This window comes from Protopterus annectens, chromosome 5.part1 (assembly GCF_019279795.1).
Source record: "Protopterus annectens isolate FY-2018-M chromosome 5.part1, PAN1.0, whole genome shotgun sequence".
NCBI classification, from domain to species: Eukaryota; Metazoa; Chordata; order Ceratodontiformes; family Protopteridae; genus Protopterus; species Protopterus annectens.
Window position 1 is genome coordinate 589,902,479 of NC_056736.1, and position 15,352 is coordinate 589,917,830.

General features: G+C 44.9%; 1 protein-coding gene across 1 annotated transcript in view; it reads right to left on the reverse strand.

The window, feature by feature from the left end:
- Positions 1-15,352, reverse strand: part of UVRAG (UV radiation resistance associated) — a 2,169,435-nt gene that overhangs the window by 1,743,211 nt on the left and 410,872 nt on the right. The window lies entirely within an intron of this gene.

The window sequence follows — 15,352 nt, forward strand, 5'->3', positions numbered from 1 at the left end:
CACTGTGGAAGAGCTGGCTCCTTGCTGGAAGGTATGAGACAGAAAGTTTAATACTGCTGGGATCGGAGCGGTAAAAGGATCCAGATTTCTCTGTGAAGCCCAAATGGAGAAACGTCTTCATTTGCTACAGTAAATTTTCCTAGTAGAAGATTTATGTGCCGCAACCAAGATGGATTTAACAGGGGAAGAGATACCGGGAGTCCTAGCAAAGTACAGTTGTGTACCTAACATAAATGTAGATGTTCGAGTGTATTCACTGTTGCAGTCATTACAATTGGGTTATCCTGCTGGCAGGCTACCCGCAGTCGGCCTGAATTCCAAAGTCCTGGTCCGGCGTCGGTTGCTGTCGCCTCCTCCCTGACGTCAGTGCGCCAGGGGTATAAAAGATGCAGCCGACGCCATTTTCTTCAGTTTTTCTTTCCCCAGATGTCAGGTGCCCCCAAAAGGGTAGGCTAATTTATGCCAATAAACACGCATGCAGTAAAGTAAAGCTCTACCTTCATCTACAAGCAAATACACCACATAGGTTGTATAGAATAGAGAAGTACAGATAAGCCCCAGCAAAGGAAAGGGGGATGGTGGGTCAGTAACCTGGACTGCAACAGTGAATACACTCGAACATCTACATTTATGGTAGGTTCACAACTGCACTATGTTCAATCGTGTTTCACTGTTGCAGTCATTACAATTGGGTAGAATCCCAAAGCTAAGGTTGGACGGCTGGGGCTAAACAGGACTAGGAGAGGCTATGAGGCCCTGCAGAACTGCAGTGGCAAAGCCTGCCCTGGATTTAGAGTACAGTAGAGAGTAAGTGATAGTGCTTTGTAAAAGTGTGCACTGAACTCCAAGTTGCAGCCTCTAAGACGTCTTTGGTTGGAACTCCTCTGAGGAAGGCTGCTGAAGTGGCTGCTGCTCTGGTTGAATGTGGCCTAATGCCCTTAGGCACTGATTTGCCATGCTGTGAATAGCAGAGATGAATGCAGTGGCCTATCCATTTTGAAATAGTCTGCTTTGAGATCGTCTTTCCTTGTGATCCTGCAGCATATGCCACTATAAATTGCTCAGTCTTTCTGAAAGCTTTGGTTCTGTCCAAGTAGAAGCATAGCTGCCTGTGAATGTCCAGAGAATGCAGAAGTCTCTCACCCTTATTCTGTGGCTTTAGATAAAAGGTAGGCAAATGAATTGCTTGATTCAGGGCCACACTGGACACTACCTTAAGGATAAATGTGGGGTTTGTCCTCAGAGAAACCCTGTCCTGATGGAAAATGATAAAAGGTTCCACAGCCATAAGTGCCTGTAACTCTGAGACTCATCTTGCAGAAGTTATTGCTAGGAGCAGAGCTGTTTTCCAGGATAAGAATTTTATATCAGCTGTAGAGGCTGGCTCAAAAGGAGGCAGCACGAGTTTTTCCAATGCATAATTTAGGTCCCATGCAGGTACTGGTGCTCTCCTTGGAGGTCTTATGTTTTTGGCCCTTCTGAGGTACTGCCTTAGTAATGGATGAGAAAAAATAAGCGGTTCTGTATTGTAATGAGCTGAAATGGCGGAGGCATGAATTTTAATTGATGAAAAGGATAGTCCTTTGTCCAGCATCTCAGTTAAATATTGCAAAATCTGAGGAATATCTGGTAGAATCATGTCAATTCCTTGTGCCTGGTTCCAGGCAAAGAATCTCTTCCACTTTTCTGCATAAGATTTTCTGGTGCTAGGCCTCCTGGCCTCCAAAATAACACCCAACACTGCTTTAGAGAGGCATGCTTTGAATGGTCACATTATCCGCCATGCTGCCAGATTTAAGGTCCTGAGTTGGCTGTGCAGGATCCGTTTTGTTGGGTCAATAAGTGAGGAATTTGAGGTAATGTCCAGGCTGGGCATTGAGACAAGTTCTTTAGGACTGGGCATCAGTGCTGGCTTGGCCAGTCTGGGTCAATCAGTATCATTTCTGGCTTCTCCTGTCTGACTTTTAGGAGTACCTTGGGAAGGAGAGGCAGTGGGGGAAAGGCATATACTGTCAAGTCTTTACAGCTGAAAGACAGGTCATCCACTTGCCATGCTTGCTTGTGGTAAGTCCTTGTGCAGAATCTCTGTAGTTGGAAGTTGTGAGGGGAGGCAAATAGGTCTATGTCCTGGCATCCCCATTTCCTTGTTATCATGCTGAAGACTTGTGGATCCAATTTTCACTCGTGGGGATCCATTCGATTTCTGCTTAGTTCGTCTGCCAGAGAATTTATCTTTCCTGGCAGGTATTGTGCTTGCAGATGTACTTGGTAAGTCAATGCTGTGTCCCACAAAGTCATGGCTAGTCTGCAGAGGGGGTAAGAATGTGTGCCTCCCTGCTTGTTTATGTACCACATGACTGTAGCATTGTCCGTCTCTATCAATAGTTGTCCTGGATAAAGTTGATCCTTGAAGGCTGTCAGGGAATTTTGAACAGCTAGCATCTCTTTTTGATTGATATGTAGATGCATTTGGCTTGCGGGCCATGTGCCCTGAATACATCTTCCTGCCATATGTGCCCCCCAGGCATAATCTGATGCATCTGTTGTTAATGTCTGCCTGATTGTGGGTAAAGTGAAAGGCTGTCCCTTGTTGTGGTGACAGGCCTCTGCCCACCGTCGAAACTCCTGTTGCAGGCAGGGAATAAGGGTAATTATTGTTTCCAGGCTGTGGCAATGTTGAGTCCAAACACTTTTTAGATACCACTGTAGTTTCCTCATATGCAGTTTTGCATATGGAATTAGCAGAATGCAGGATGCCATGAAGCCCAATGCCAGCAGAATTTTTCTTGCAGCTAACTGGGTCTTTATTGCCAACATTTCGAAATAAGTAGTCAGTTGTCATTGTTTGTCTGGCGTGAGATAAGCCATCTGGGCAGTTGTATTTAAGCTTGCACCCACAAAAATGATCTCTTGTGTACTAGTTTTGATATCTTTTCGTTTACTGTGTACCCTAGGTATGTTAGTAATATTTTTACAAACACCAGATGCTGTAGTAGAATGTCCTTGTTCTCTGCTTGAATAAGGCAGTCGTCCAAGTAAGGATAGATTTGTATTCCTCTTTGTCTGCAAAATGCAATTACTGGTGCCAGGCATTTTGTAAAGACCCTGGGCGCAGTAGATAAGCCAAAGGGCAGTGCAGAAAATTGGTAGTGCATTGAGCCAGCTATAAATCTGAAGTATCTTCTGCATGAGTGTCTGATTGGGACATGCAGGTATACCTCTTTTAGGTCTACAGTCACAAGCCATGCCTTCTTGCCCAGCATGGGCAGAAGCTGCTGCAGAGTCAACATTCTGAATTTCGGAATATCCAGAAATGTGTTTAGAATAGACAGGTCCAGTACTGGTCTCCAGGCATTGTCCTTTCTGGGCACCAAGAACAGTCTTGAGTAAAGCCCTAGTCCCTGCTCTTACTGCGGTACTCGCTGAATGGCCCTCAAGTCCATGAGGGATGAAACTTGTTTTTGTGCCTCTGCCCATTGATTGTGTGGCAGGTCTGGCATTCCATTTGCCCTTGGCATGGTGTGAAAATGGAACCTGTAGCCTTGTGACACTATATTCAGGACCCATTTGTCTTGGGTGACGATGTGCCAATTTTGTGAAAAAAGTGCTAGTTCTCCCCCCAAAGAGGCTGCCAGAAGATAAGTTCTTGCTGCTGGTAGGGGAAAGTCTGTATGGCTGTGATTTATCTTCTCCACGTTTGGAGTTAGAAGCACCCCATTGTTTAAGACCTGTATGAGGCCTGGGGCTGAGTTCTGCCTCTGGGGCGTCTGTATCTGCCTCTTTGTGGCCTGTCTGACATTGGAAAGGACCAATTCTCTGCAGGCCAGTTCCTGCTAAATCTGGGAGGTTGTACCTGCAAGAAATTTTTTTTTATTTTATTTTACATTTGGTGACCGGGCTAGTCTAGCTGGACAAATATCCGTTTTCAGTAGAGGCCCGGGGAGAAAAGCTCCAATTACAAGAAGTAAAACAATCATTAACAATAAAACATAATAAGCATAATACAATAAGTACAAAGGTGGACATTTGTATGAATTTAGAGAAAACACAAAAACCAAAAAAGCAGAACCATAATCTTTCAGAAAAATAGTTGGTTAACAATAAAATTACAAGATAAGCAACATTCTGCAGTTAGATACTAAATAACATTCAAGATGTGGTAGAGAAAAAGAGAAAAAAAAATGTTCAAGACAATCTCAAAGATAAATCTGTCTACAGTAAAAATTAGTTTTGTAGTGGGAAAGTTGGGGAAAAAAAAGGGGGGAAGTTGGGAGTAGTGGAGGAGTAATTTCAGTCAGGATTAGTACAAGGACATAGCCATTGAGTTTTGAGATGTTCTTTGATATGTCTTTTGAAAAGGGATGTAGAGTCTAGGTTTGCTATTTCCTGAGGTAGTTGATTCCAGATTTTCCCGACAGCATTTGAAAATAATGAGTCCCCAGCTTTATTCTTTGATTTGGTTAAGGCTACAAGTAGTTTATTAGCAGATCGTAGTGTGGCTAGGTTTTTATAAGGTGAAATCAGTTTTGTAAGGCTAGGGGTAGCATCTGGGTAAAAAAGGGTCTTATGAATGATAATTAATTGTTGATAGAGTAAGTGGTTGTAGAGTTCTAACCAATCTAGTTGCTTCAGGTTAATACAATGGTGGGTTCTAAAAGGGGTAGCAGTAATGAATCTAGTAATACTATTGTAGCAGGTAGAAAGTTTGGTGATGTTGTTTTTAGACAAGTTTGTATATATAGCAGAGGCATAGAAAAGGGTGGAGATCAGGTGGCTCTGGGCCACAGTTTTTCTAGCAGATGGGGTAAGAAAGGGTTTAATTCTGTAGAGAGTACCGATTTTTTTGTTAACTGATTTAATGGTGTTATTAATGTGGTCATCAAAATTAAGATGATTGTCAATAGTTACACCTAATAGGCGAGTGGTCATATCTGGGCTAATACAGGTAGCATTGTTAGACGAGATAGTGAAGAAAGGTGTTGGTGATTTGTGTGTAGGGGTAAAGAGAAGAAGTTTTGTTTTTTTGGGATTAAGAAGGAGGGAGAGTTCCATAAACCATTTTTCAACATTATGGAAGACTGTTTGGGTGAGGGACTGGAGGGAGGAAACATTATTGGCAGCACAAATAAGAGTTGAGTCATCAGCATATTGAATGCAGATGGCTTGGGGTATATTCAAATGAAGGTCATTGATAAATAAAGAGAAAAGAAGGGGACCTAGGATTGAGCCTTGTGGAACCCCAATGTTTACTGGGAGTAAGGAGGATAGGTTGTTGTCCCATAGCACTGCTTGTTGCCTATTTTGGAGGTAACTCCTGAACCATTGAAGAGTATGTGAGCCAAGTGAATAGAGATTTAGTTTGTCAAGAAGTATATTATGGTTAACCATGTCAAAGGCCTTTGACAGGTCTAGGAATAGAGCTGATGAGAAAAGATTGTTGTTCCTATTATTATTTATGGCATCAGAGAAGGAAAGGAGGGCAGTTGTAGTACTGTGGGAAGGTCTAAAACCATGTTGACTATTGGCTAGAAGTTTGTTTTGTAGAAGGTGGTTAAGAATTTGTTTATGTATGCATCTTTCCATGATCTTTGCTAATGGGGAGAGTAAGGCAATAGGGCGAAAGTTTGAGAGCTCGATAGAGGAGCCACCTTTATGTAGAGGTATTATATGAGATATTTTCCATAGGGTGGGGATTTTTCCTTCAGCGATAGTCCTATTAATAAGAATGGATATGGGGTAGTCAATAGCTTTTGCAGCAATTTGTAGGTATTCTGATGGGAGTTGGTCTGCAGATGGGGTGCAAGGTTTAAGTTTCTTGAGAAGCTTATAAATAAGTGATGTAGGCACTGGTTGAATGTTAAAGACATTAGATGAAGTTTTAGAGGTATTAGGTAAGGAGGTAGTAGAAGAGGGTAATGAATTAGCTAGGGTTTGAATGGCTTCTGTAAAGTACTTGTTAAAGGCATCTGGGATCAGAGTGGAGTTATTGAGATTAAAGCCTGAAGGGATAGGAGTAGTTGAATGTCCTGGTTTAAGAAGTTTGTTAATACCTGACCAAAATTTTTGAGAGGAATGCTGACTAGTTTGTTGTAGGAGAAGATAGTAATCCTTTTTATCTGAAAGATCTTTCTTAGTGGCATTTCTTAATTGCTTAAAGAGTAGGTGATCAGATGTACATTTGGTAGTTCTCCATTTAGCCCATATTTTGTTTCTAAGGAGCATTTTTTGTTTAGTTTGTTTAGTAAGCCATGGGGCTGATTTGGTTCTTATCCTAGTAGAGCGAATGGGAGCATGATAGTCAAGGATTTGTAGAAAGTTGGTATTAAAGTAGGTCACTGCTTCGTTTAGTTCAAGGGTAATCATTGGAGACCAGTCACATGCTTTCAATTCAGCCAGAAACTTATCTGGGTTAAAGAATTTGTTTGAGCGAGACACCTTAAGTTTATGGGTAGTTGGGTTATGCGACTTTTGTCTAATAACATATGTGAGCATGTGGTCACTAATATTATCGGGAAGAGTTCCTGGAGAGTACTTGTTTAGGTGGTTATTAGTAAGGATCCAGTCAAGAGTTGTTTCTTTTTTTGTGGGTTTATGGATTCTAGTTGGAGTGTTAATTAATTGAGAGAAGCCATAAAGATTTATATGGCTGGTGGGTTGTTGGGATGAACAGGTCATCCAGTCAATGTTGAAGTCACCAAGTATTATGGTTTCCTGAGGTAGTTGGCTAGAAAGTGAACTAAGTAAGTTTTCTAGGATATGAGTATTATTTCCAGGGGGAAGGTACATACAAATTAGATAAATCGATTTGTTATTGTTGATGCTTAGTTTGATAGATAGTATTTCGGCTTTGGAGTCAAGTGATGGAAGTTCATTGTAGAGAGTGATTTGGAGATTAGATTTATAGAGAATAGCTACGCCTCCACCTTTCTTACTTATGCGGTCGCATCTAAGTATATTATAGCCAGGAGGGGTGATTTCCTGATCTTGAATAGAGGATTTTAGCCACGTTTCAGTAAGACATAGTATGTCGAATGCATGTAAGTCAAGAAGTGAATGTAGGTGATGAGTTTTATTATTTAAACTTCTTATATTGAGTTGTGCTATTAGTAGGGAGTTAGCTGTTTTAGTACATGATGATATTGTCGGTGAAGTAATATTATTAAGATTAAAATTGTTATTAGTATAGGGACCAGGGTTAGGATGAATATCTCCATGAAGGAGGAGGTTGTGCTGGGAATTCACAAGGAATTTAAAGGATGTTGGCGAGTTGTAAGAGTTCTTTTTGTTGAAGTAGAATGATATATGAGTTGTTCTATGGTATTTTGGGAGTAGAAAGTTAGAGTAACAGGTTATGTTACTATGAGTCAGGGTATTGAAAAAAGAGGTTGGTAAAGTTTGTGGGAGGTGAAGGTTTTGTTCATGTAAAGTGATATTTTCAAAGAAGGTACAATAATAGGGTATGGATAGGGAGGCTATAGTAGTAGTAAAGAGTAGGATATATGTGGAATAAGCTTTGAGTATTGGAGACATGATAGCGAGTAAGTGTCAGGTGAATATTGCTTGTAAGAGAATGTGAGTTCAAGACCAAGTAGAGACGAGCCAGGTTACAGAGAAGGGTAAAGGAGCAAAGAAGAAGAGAAAAGGGGAAAAAAGGAGATAGGTAGAGGTTATAGTTAATAGTTAGGTACTATAGAGTAGGAGTATGAAGTGTGGCAAGGCCTGGAAAAAGGAGAGAGTTACAATAGTGGAGAATGAGGCGGAGATAAATAGGTAGTGATTAAGAATGGGAGGCAGTGGTGGAGATAGTGTTTGATGGGGGTTGGTTGAGAGAAATAGGGGAGTGTCTAGTGAAGTATAAGGGTAGGACCCCTGGGGGTGGGTGGGAATTGGGGGTAGGGAGGGGAGCGTAGCGGGGCCAGAGCAAGTAGAGACAGAGTGAGCGGAGACAATCAGTAAGCAGCAGGATGTAGGGAGGAGTAGCAAAGCAGGCAGGTCGCTGCTAAGGAGAGCAGAATGGGGAGTAGAGCAGAAGGAGAGTGGAACTATAAAGCAGTAAACTGTATAGTAGTTAGAAGAAGAGGAGGTACAACCTAGAAATAGGGAGGAAAGTAGAAGTAAGAGAAGTCGGGCTCCTAGGGAAGGGATGTAAAGGAAGCAGGAGGAAGAGATGTTCAAAGAGCAGAGACTTTGAGGAGAATAAGAAAGAGAGGTAGGGCACAAGGCCTATTGTATACCGCCACCTAGTGGGCAGAGTTAGAAATAACAGCAGGTAGCCAGGGTAAAGACACCACAGGTGAAAGGATATGGAAGGTAGCAAGGGGTATATCCTTCCGGAGGCTAAAGACAGGGAAGGATGGACTGGCTGCAGGCTTTCCTGACCCAGAGGCTAAAAGTTTTATAACATGTAATTACAGTATAAATTATGCCGATTGGCCTTCAAAACGGGTCAGGTGTAAAAACATACTTTGTAACTGTAGTACAATCAGGTCAAATCCTTGACTGTTTGCATACATTTAGCTTTGTCCTCCATTTTCTTCAACACCTCCTCTGCTTTAACACCAAACAAGGTATCACGCTGTAATGGAGCATCTAATAATTTGGCTTTAACATGATCAGACAGATTCTGTTCCTTTAACCAAGCATGTCTCCTAATGACAGAACCTGTAACTGCGGCCCTGCAGGAGGCCTCCAGAGAATCAACACCACATTGCAAAGTATGCTTTCCCACTTGTTCAGCTGCATGCAATAAATCCTGCATTTCTTTGTTTTCTGCACACTCAGAATTTGTTAACATTTTCTGTTTAAGTAGAGACATAAGATATTGCTGATATTTAAGCATATGAAACTGACAATTTAACGCCCTAACAGCCAAGGTAGCAGAAGTGTAAATCTTGTTCCCCCATCTGTCCAGGTGCCTTGAATCCCTATCAGAGGGGATAGGGTTTTTTACAGTGAACGCCTTGACCCCTTTGGGACCCTGAGATATAGTTTCTGGGTCAGCTGCAGCGTTTTTATAAAGAAATTTATGTGAATCAGGAACCCTGTAGTATCTGTCTGGCTTAAAAGGAGCTGGTGGTAAAGAGTCAGGGGTGAGACTGGACTCTATAAATACATCATCTACAATGTCTAAAACAAGAGGAATAGCAAGGGGCCTGTGCTGACGTAGTAAAAGAAAATCTCTGAGCCTTTTCTTAGATTCTAAGTAATCTTGGCTCTCCCAATGGAAATGCTCCCTCATAGTATGCAGGGTCTCACCAAAAGAATAATCCTCAGGAGGAGAGGCTGAAGGGATAGATTCTTCAGCATCAGAATCCTCGTAAGGAGGAAGAGAGTATTCCTGTTCAGAAGAGGAATCAGAGGAAATGGAAACCTGATCTGAAGATTCATATTCTGTCTCTTGCCTAGGTCTCTTATCAGGAGGGGGATGGGAACCCCTGATCAAAGTAATTAGGTCTTTGGCCATTTTAAGCATCTGTTTTTTAGGCATGGAGGCCTGTCCAAGGGAATGTTGTACTTGTTTCTTTGTCTTTAGAGGTGCTTTAGTCTTTGCCTTTGAAGCTGAAGTCGTTTTCACATATAACTGTGTAGGTCTGAAAACACCCTCAGAAGCAGATGCCTGCTCAGCGGCTCCAGACCCATCTGAGGGAATAGTTTCTGAGGGTCCAATACCTTGAGTTTCCAGTGGCATAGTCGGCTCCACGTGGCTGTCGGAAGCGGCCTGTGGCTCTGAGGTAGCGGGCATCAGGGGCTGCGAAAGCGCCTCACTGAGAACCGGTGACTGGCCTTGCTGAAGCCTCGTCGGTTTTGGACCTCTGATGCCTGTCCTTTTCTTTGTCTTTGCGTTTTTTATAAATTCTGGTAGTCGGCTGTTCCGACGGCATTATATAATTGAATCTTCTGCCAAAATAATGAAATGCAAAATCGTACCAACGCTTAATAGTGCAATGGTTAAATCTAGCACAAAACCGACAACTAACAACGTCGTGGTCAGGGCCTAAGCAAGGAATACAGTAAGAATGAAAGTCCTTATGAGGTATTTGCTTCCCACAAGAAATACAATTATTAACTTTTTCTGACATCGGTCTGGAGCAAGAAAAAAGTTTCCCCAACGGGGTACTTAGCTTTAATGAAGACTTCGGATCTGAAATTCGAACTTGAAAATCTCAGGAGTCAGCTGACCGGCACTTGCAAACTGCTTTTGCTTTGGGCACCGCGCGGCAAGAAAGACTGAAGAAAATGGCGTCAGCTGCATCTTTTATACCCCTGGCGCACTAACGTCAGGGAGGAGGCGACAGCAACCGACGCCGGACTAGGACTTTGGAATTCAGGCTGACTGCATGTAGCCTGCCAGCAGAATAACCCAATTGTAATGACTGCAACAATGAAGCACGATGAACATCTAGTGGAACTGGAGCAGCCAAGCTGTAAGCTTCAGGCTGTCCAGATTCGGAGGAAGCATTCCCGAGGGATGACGAATCAGATCCGGAATGGGATCCAAGATCCAGGGTGAAGCTATGAGATGAGACCGTAGGCAGGCAAACCATACTTGATGAGGCCAGAATGGGGCTATGAGGATAATTCTGCTCCCCAACCAACGAGCTTTCTGCAAGACTTTTGTCATGAGTGGGGGATACGCATAAATAAGACCGGGTGGCCAAGCATGAACAAGAGCGTCTCTGGGGGCTTTCCCCGTCGGTGAGATTAAAGCGAAAAACTCGCTGCACTTTGGGTTGGATGGGGATGCGAAGAGATTGCAGCAAGGCTGACCCCACTTGAAGATCTGTTCCACTACACAAGGGTTCAGAGACCACTCGTAGGGAGAAAGGATAGTTCTGCTCAATTGGTTTGCCAAGATGCCTGAAGGCAGGATAACCCAAGTGTAATGACTGCAGCAGTGTAACACGATGAACATTGTGCGTCTCTATCAGAAAGTGGTTGGCGGAGATCACCCATTCCCAAACTCTCATGGCTTCTCGACAAAGGGGATAAGACTTGGTTCGCCCCTGTTTGTTGATATACCAGACCACTGACATATTTTCTGACTGGATTGCAATAGCTCCCAGAGGAAGATGAGCATGAAGGGCATGCAACGCTAAAAGGACCGCTGTCATCTCTCGAACATTTATATGCAGAATGGTCTCGCTTTGAGTCCACGTGCCTTGGACAGTCCTGCCCGAACAGTGCCCCCCCCCACCCTAGGCGGGAGGCATCCGTGGTCACCGTGGCTTGGGGTTGAGGAGCAACAAAGGGACGTCCCTCCTGCAAATCCCGGGATCGGAACCACTATATGAGAGAATTTCTGCACACTCTGCTCAGAGGGATCATAAAATCTAGAGGCTGATGTAGTATCGACCACTGAATTTGCAACATCCACTGTAAAACTCTCATATGCAGGCGAGCACAAGGGATCAAGTTGATAGCTGCTGCCATGGACCCTAAGGCTCTCAGGACTAATTCTGCTGGGGGTGCAGGGGACTGCAGAAGCGCTAACACATGAAGTGCCAGGTTGTGTAGTCTGTCTGGAGTCAAAAATGTCCTGGCCTGAAGGGGTCTATTCGCTCCCCTATGAAGTCTAACACTTGAACAGGTTGTAGGGAAGACTTGCTGAGATTTATGGTGATCTCCAGCCGAGGAGATATCCAGAGAAAATAATCTCTGGCTAGTAAAAGTAGATGCCTGGTGGGAGAGAAGAGGAGCCAGTCATCCAGGTACGGGAAGACCTGAATGCCCTGAAGTCTCAGGTGGGCCGCTACAACTGCCATGACCTTGGTGACACCCTGGGGGCTGTGGTGAGACTGAAGGGTAGGACCCTGAATTGATAGTGACTGACCCCTAGCCGAAAGTGGAGGAACCCCCTGGATCGCCTGTCCATCAGGATATGGTAGTACGCATCCTTGAGGTCTATCGAGGACAACCAGTCTTCCTCCTGCAAGTAGGGCAAGATGGATTGAAGCGTGACCAGCCGGAACATTTCCTTGGCAACAAACAGGTTCATTGCTGATAGGTCAAGAATCGGCCTTAGGTCCCCCCCATTTTTTTTTGGCACCAAAAAGAACCTGGAATAGATGCCTGATCCGGACTGGTATGGGGGCACCTGCTGGATGGCTCTTTTTTCTAGCAGCTTTTGTATTTCCAAAGCCGCTGCATCCCTCTCAGTGGGTGGGACATCTGGGAGGTGCCTTGTGTAAGGGGGTTTTGTTTGTAAAGGGAATAGAATAGCCTCTGGATATTATTTGAAGCACCCAGCGATCTGTCATGATGGGCTCCCATTGGGCTAGGTGCATAGATTGATCTGAAAATAGTTCCTGTGACCCAAAGTTCTTCGCCCCCCCCCCTCTGCCTCTGGGCTGGCGTCCACCTTGTCCCCCTCTGCCTCTGGGGGAGAAGGAGTCCTGAGCGTTCCGGGACTGCTGAAATTTCCGGAACCACTGGAAAAGGACCTTTGAGGGTTAAAGAAGCGGATTCCGATGGCTGACAGCATTTTCCCTTCTTTCTCACTCTGGACAAGCGTATCGGACAGTCTTCCCGAAAATGGTCGAACCGTCAAAGGGTGCATTAGCGAAGGCTGCCTTGAAGGGTTTCAAGAAATCACAAAGACGGAGCCAGGCGTGATGCCTTAAGGCAATACCGGACCTGCTAGCCCTAGCAGCTTCCCTCAATGGCGTGAGAGAGTAGACACATGGATGTATTGGACACAGACTTGAGAGTGGCCATACGAGCCGAGAAGGTCCGTTTATCCTCGGCCAACATGGACTCCAGGGGAGTCTCTGCATACTCTTTCACAAGGTCTTGCTGCAGTTGAATTACGTGGGCCAAGTAATTCAGCGCCCTTATAGTAAAGGTAGCTGAAGCTTTCCAAGGCGATCCATCGCCCTGGACTTTTTGTCTGGGGGGTGGACTGAGGAACTTTCCTGGGTGAGTTCCTTTTTTGTGGCCGCCGCCACCAGCATGGCATCAACTGGGGAACCTTTGCTCCAAGAATCTCTATCTGCCGGGGGGCTCAATATTTTGTCGGGTCTTTTGGGTATTGGCTCCACAGTGTGCGGTTCCTTCCAAGCTCTGGTGGTGGTAAGGTTCACCAGAGGGTTGGCTGGGGGGGACACTCAAGAGGTAGATGGACCTGTGTCGAACACCTACAGGAATACCGACTCGTTAGAGGAAGGTTTTTGGGCGGACCATCCCCCCCACACCTCTGGCCAAGGATTTCCATTATGTCTCCGAAGGAGATGTCTTTGGGGGGTGATTTGGGGGAACCTTCACCTTCCTCCAAGTTGATATCCTCAGTGAGGGACTCGGGGTTGGGGGAGTCCAAGTGCCTCCATTTACACTGGCGTTTGTGATTAACGTCCTCGGGTGGACTCTCCAGGGAGGGCTCACAAATGGTTTTGTGTTCCTCCAGGGAAACTGGCTGGGGCGCAATAGACACAGGCTGTCCCTGGGGGGACTAGATGACGGAAGACAAACCCAACTGCGAGGGGGCAGGGATGGACACCCGAGGAAAGAGTGAGGGGTATCAATCCTTCAGAGAGAACCCTCTCCACAACGAATGCCGAAGGAGAACCGGCTTCCCTAAAACTGGTGGTGAGGGCAACCGCGACCCTCTGATCCGAAGGGATTGGAGCTGAATTTGGAATGGCCAGACCCAAAGGGATGGTATGCTCCGACCACAACGGAGCCGATGACTCACTCATCCCCTTGGATCTGACACCCAACTCTCGGCTCTGAGAGCTCGGATCTGAAAGCGGATCTGACAGACTCGAGGGCATGGCCGGCGTCGAGGCTGAAGGTACCATCGGTGCCAACCCCCTGATTCCAGGGCCCCTCGGATCCATAGACTCCGAAATCCGATGGTGGATTGGAGAAGGAGCTATCGGGGCGAAAAAAGGAGCTAAACTCCCCACACCGGTGGGGGGGGGGGGGCAGCAATACTCCCATCTGCAGTTGAGTGTGTAGAAGCCTTCACATCATCCGATCCATGTCTGCTTCAGAGATGCTCCGAATCAATCTCGAGGATGCCGCCGATGCAAAGACAACCTCGAGGGTGGTCGAGCCTCCTCCTCCAGCTCCGGAGAAAAATGTGGCGAACGTAGCCGAGGAGACGATGGCCTAGTAACTTTGACAGGAGACAAAATAACCTTAGCGGGAGGGGCCATTAGATCCAACTCGGCCTGTCGCTTGCGGCCTTTCTCTTTCTCTCTGTCTTTTTTTCTTTTCTGTTTGTCTCTCTGTCTCCCCGTGTTTGTCTTTCATTCTCACTTTCTTGGCCTCTCTCTCTCCCTGTGGCAAGGTGGGAGAGTAAGTCTCGGACAGGGGAGGAGGGTTGGAAGGCTGGACAGCCACAGTCGTGGCTGGCGAAGAAGCTGTGGAAGAAGAAGCAGAAGTTTATTCCGCAGGTAGAAGACCTGCCAGAATCAACTTGTTCCTGCGATCTCGCAGGGCTTGGGGGTTGAAGGCCGCACAGATTTTGCAGCCAGATGACAAATGAGGCACCTCCAAGCAAACTACACACACACACACACACACACACACACACACACACACATACACACACACACACACACACACACACACACACAGTGTGACCATCGGCTGGCGACACTTTCTGGCCACACTCTGGGCACTTAGAGCAAGTCACTTTCTGACTTTCCAACATAATAAACGCACACACACACACACGCACACACACACACACACACACACACAATGGGTGGAAGGGGGGCCTACACTGACAGAAAGTTAACAACTTTCTAACTTACAAAAAGCAAATATCTAGTGAGGAAAGGAAACCGATAATGAGCGATAAACTAATAGCTATACATATACATACATACACATATATATATATATATATATATATATATATATATATATATATATATATATATATATCAATCAAAGGGGCACACACAGCCTAATAAAATTTGAAAAACCCTGACAAACTTCCCTGGAGCTCAGAAATCCCGTGCTGGCAAAGCTGCGGAAAACGAGATCTGAGGATTGGAAGGAGGATGCAGTGTAGTATGGGTAGGGGGGAGGAGCTCAGAATTTTCTGCTTTGTTTGCTGCCAGCTTGGATCTGTGTCGGATCCGAAACCCACAGGTTGCTGATCAAATGAAATTAACTACTTCAGATTTCATATTATAGTAAAATTGTAAAATATCACAAATGCAAAACCAAGTTATTCATTACCTTCATGTGAATAACATGCACACAGCCAATGGCCTCAATGCCTATAAAGAATTTTAGAATGCATAACTCAGAAAATTGTATACTAAATTACATTTTATGCTTCTAGTTGCAACTCCAAAAAAAGTACCAAAATTTATTAATTACTTCTCATGCCTACAAAACA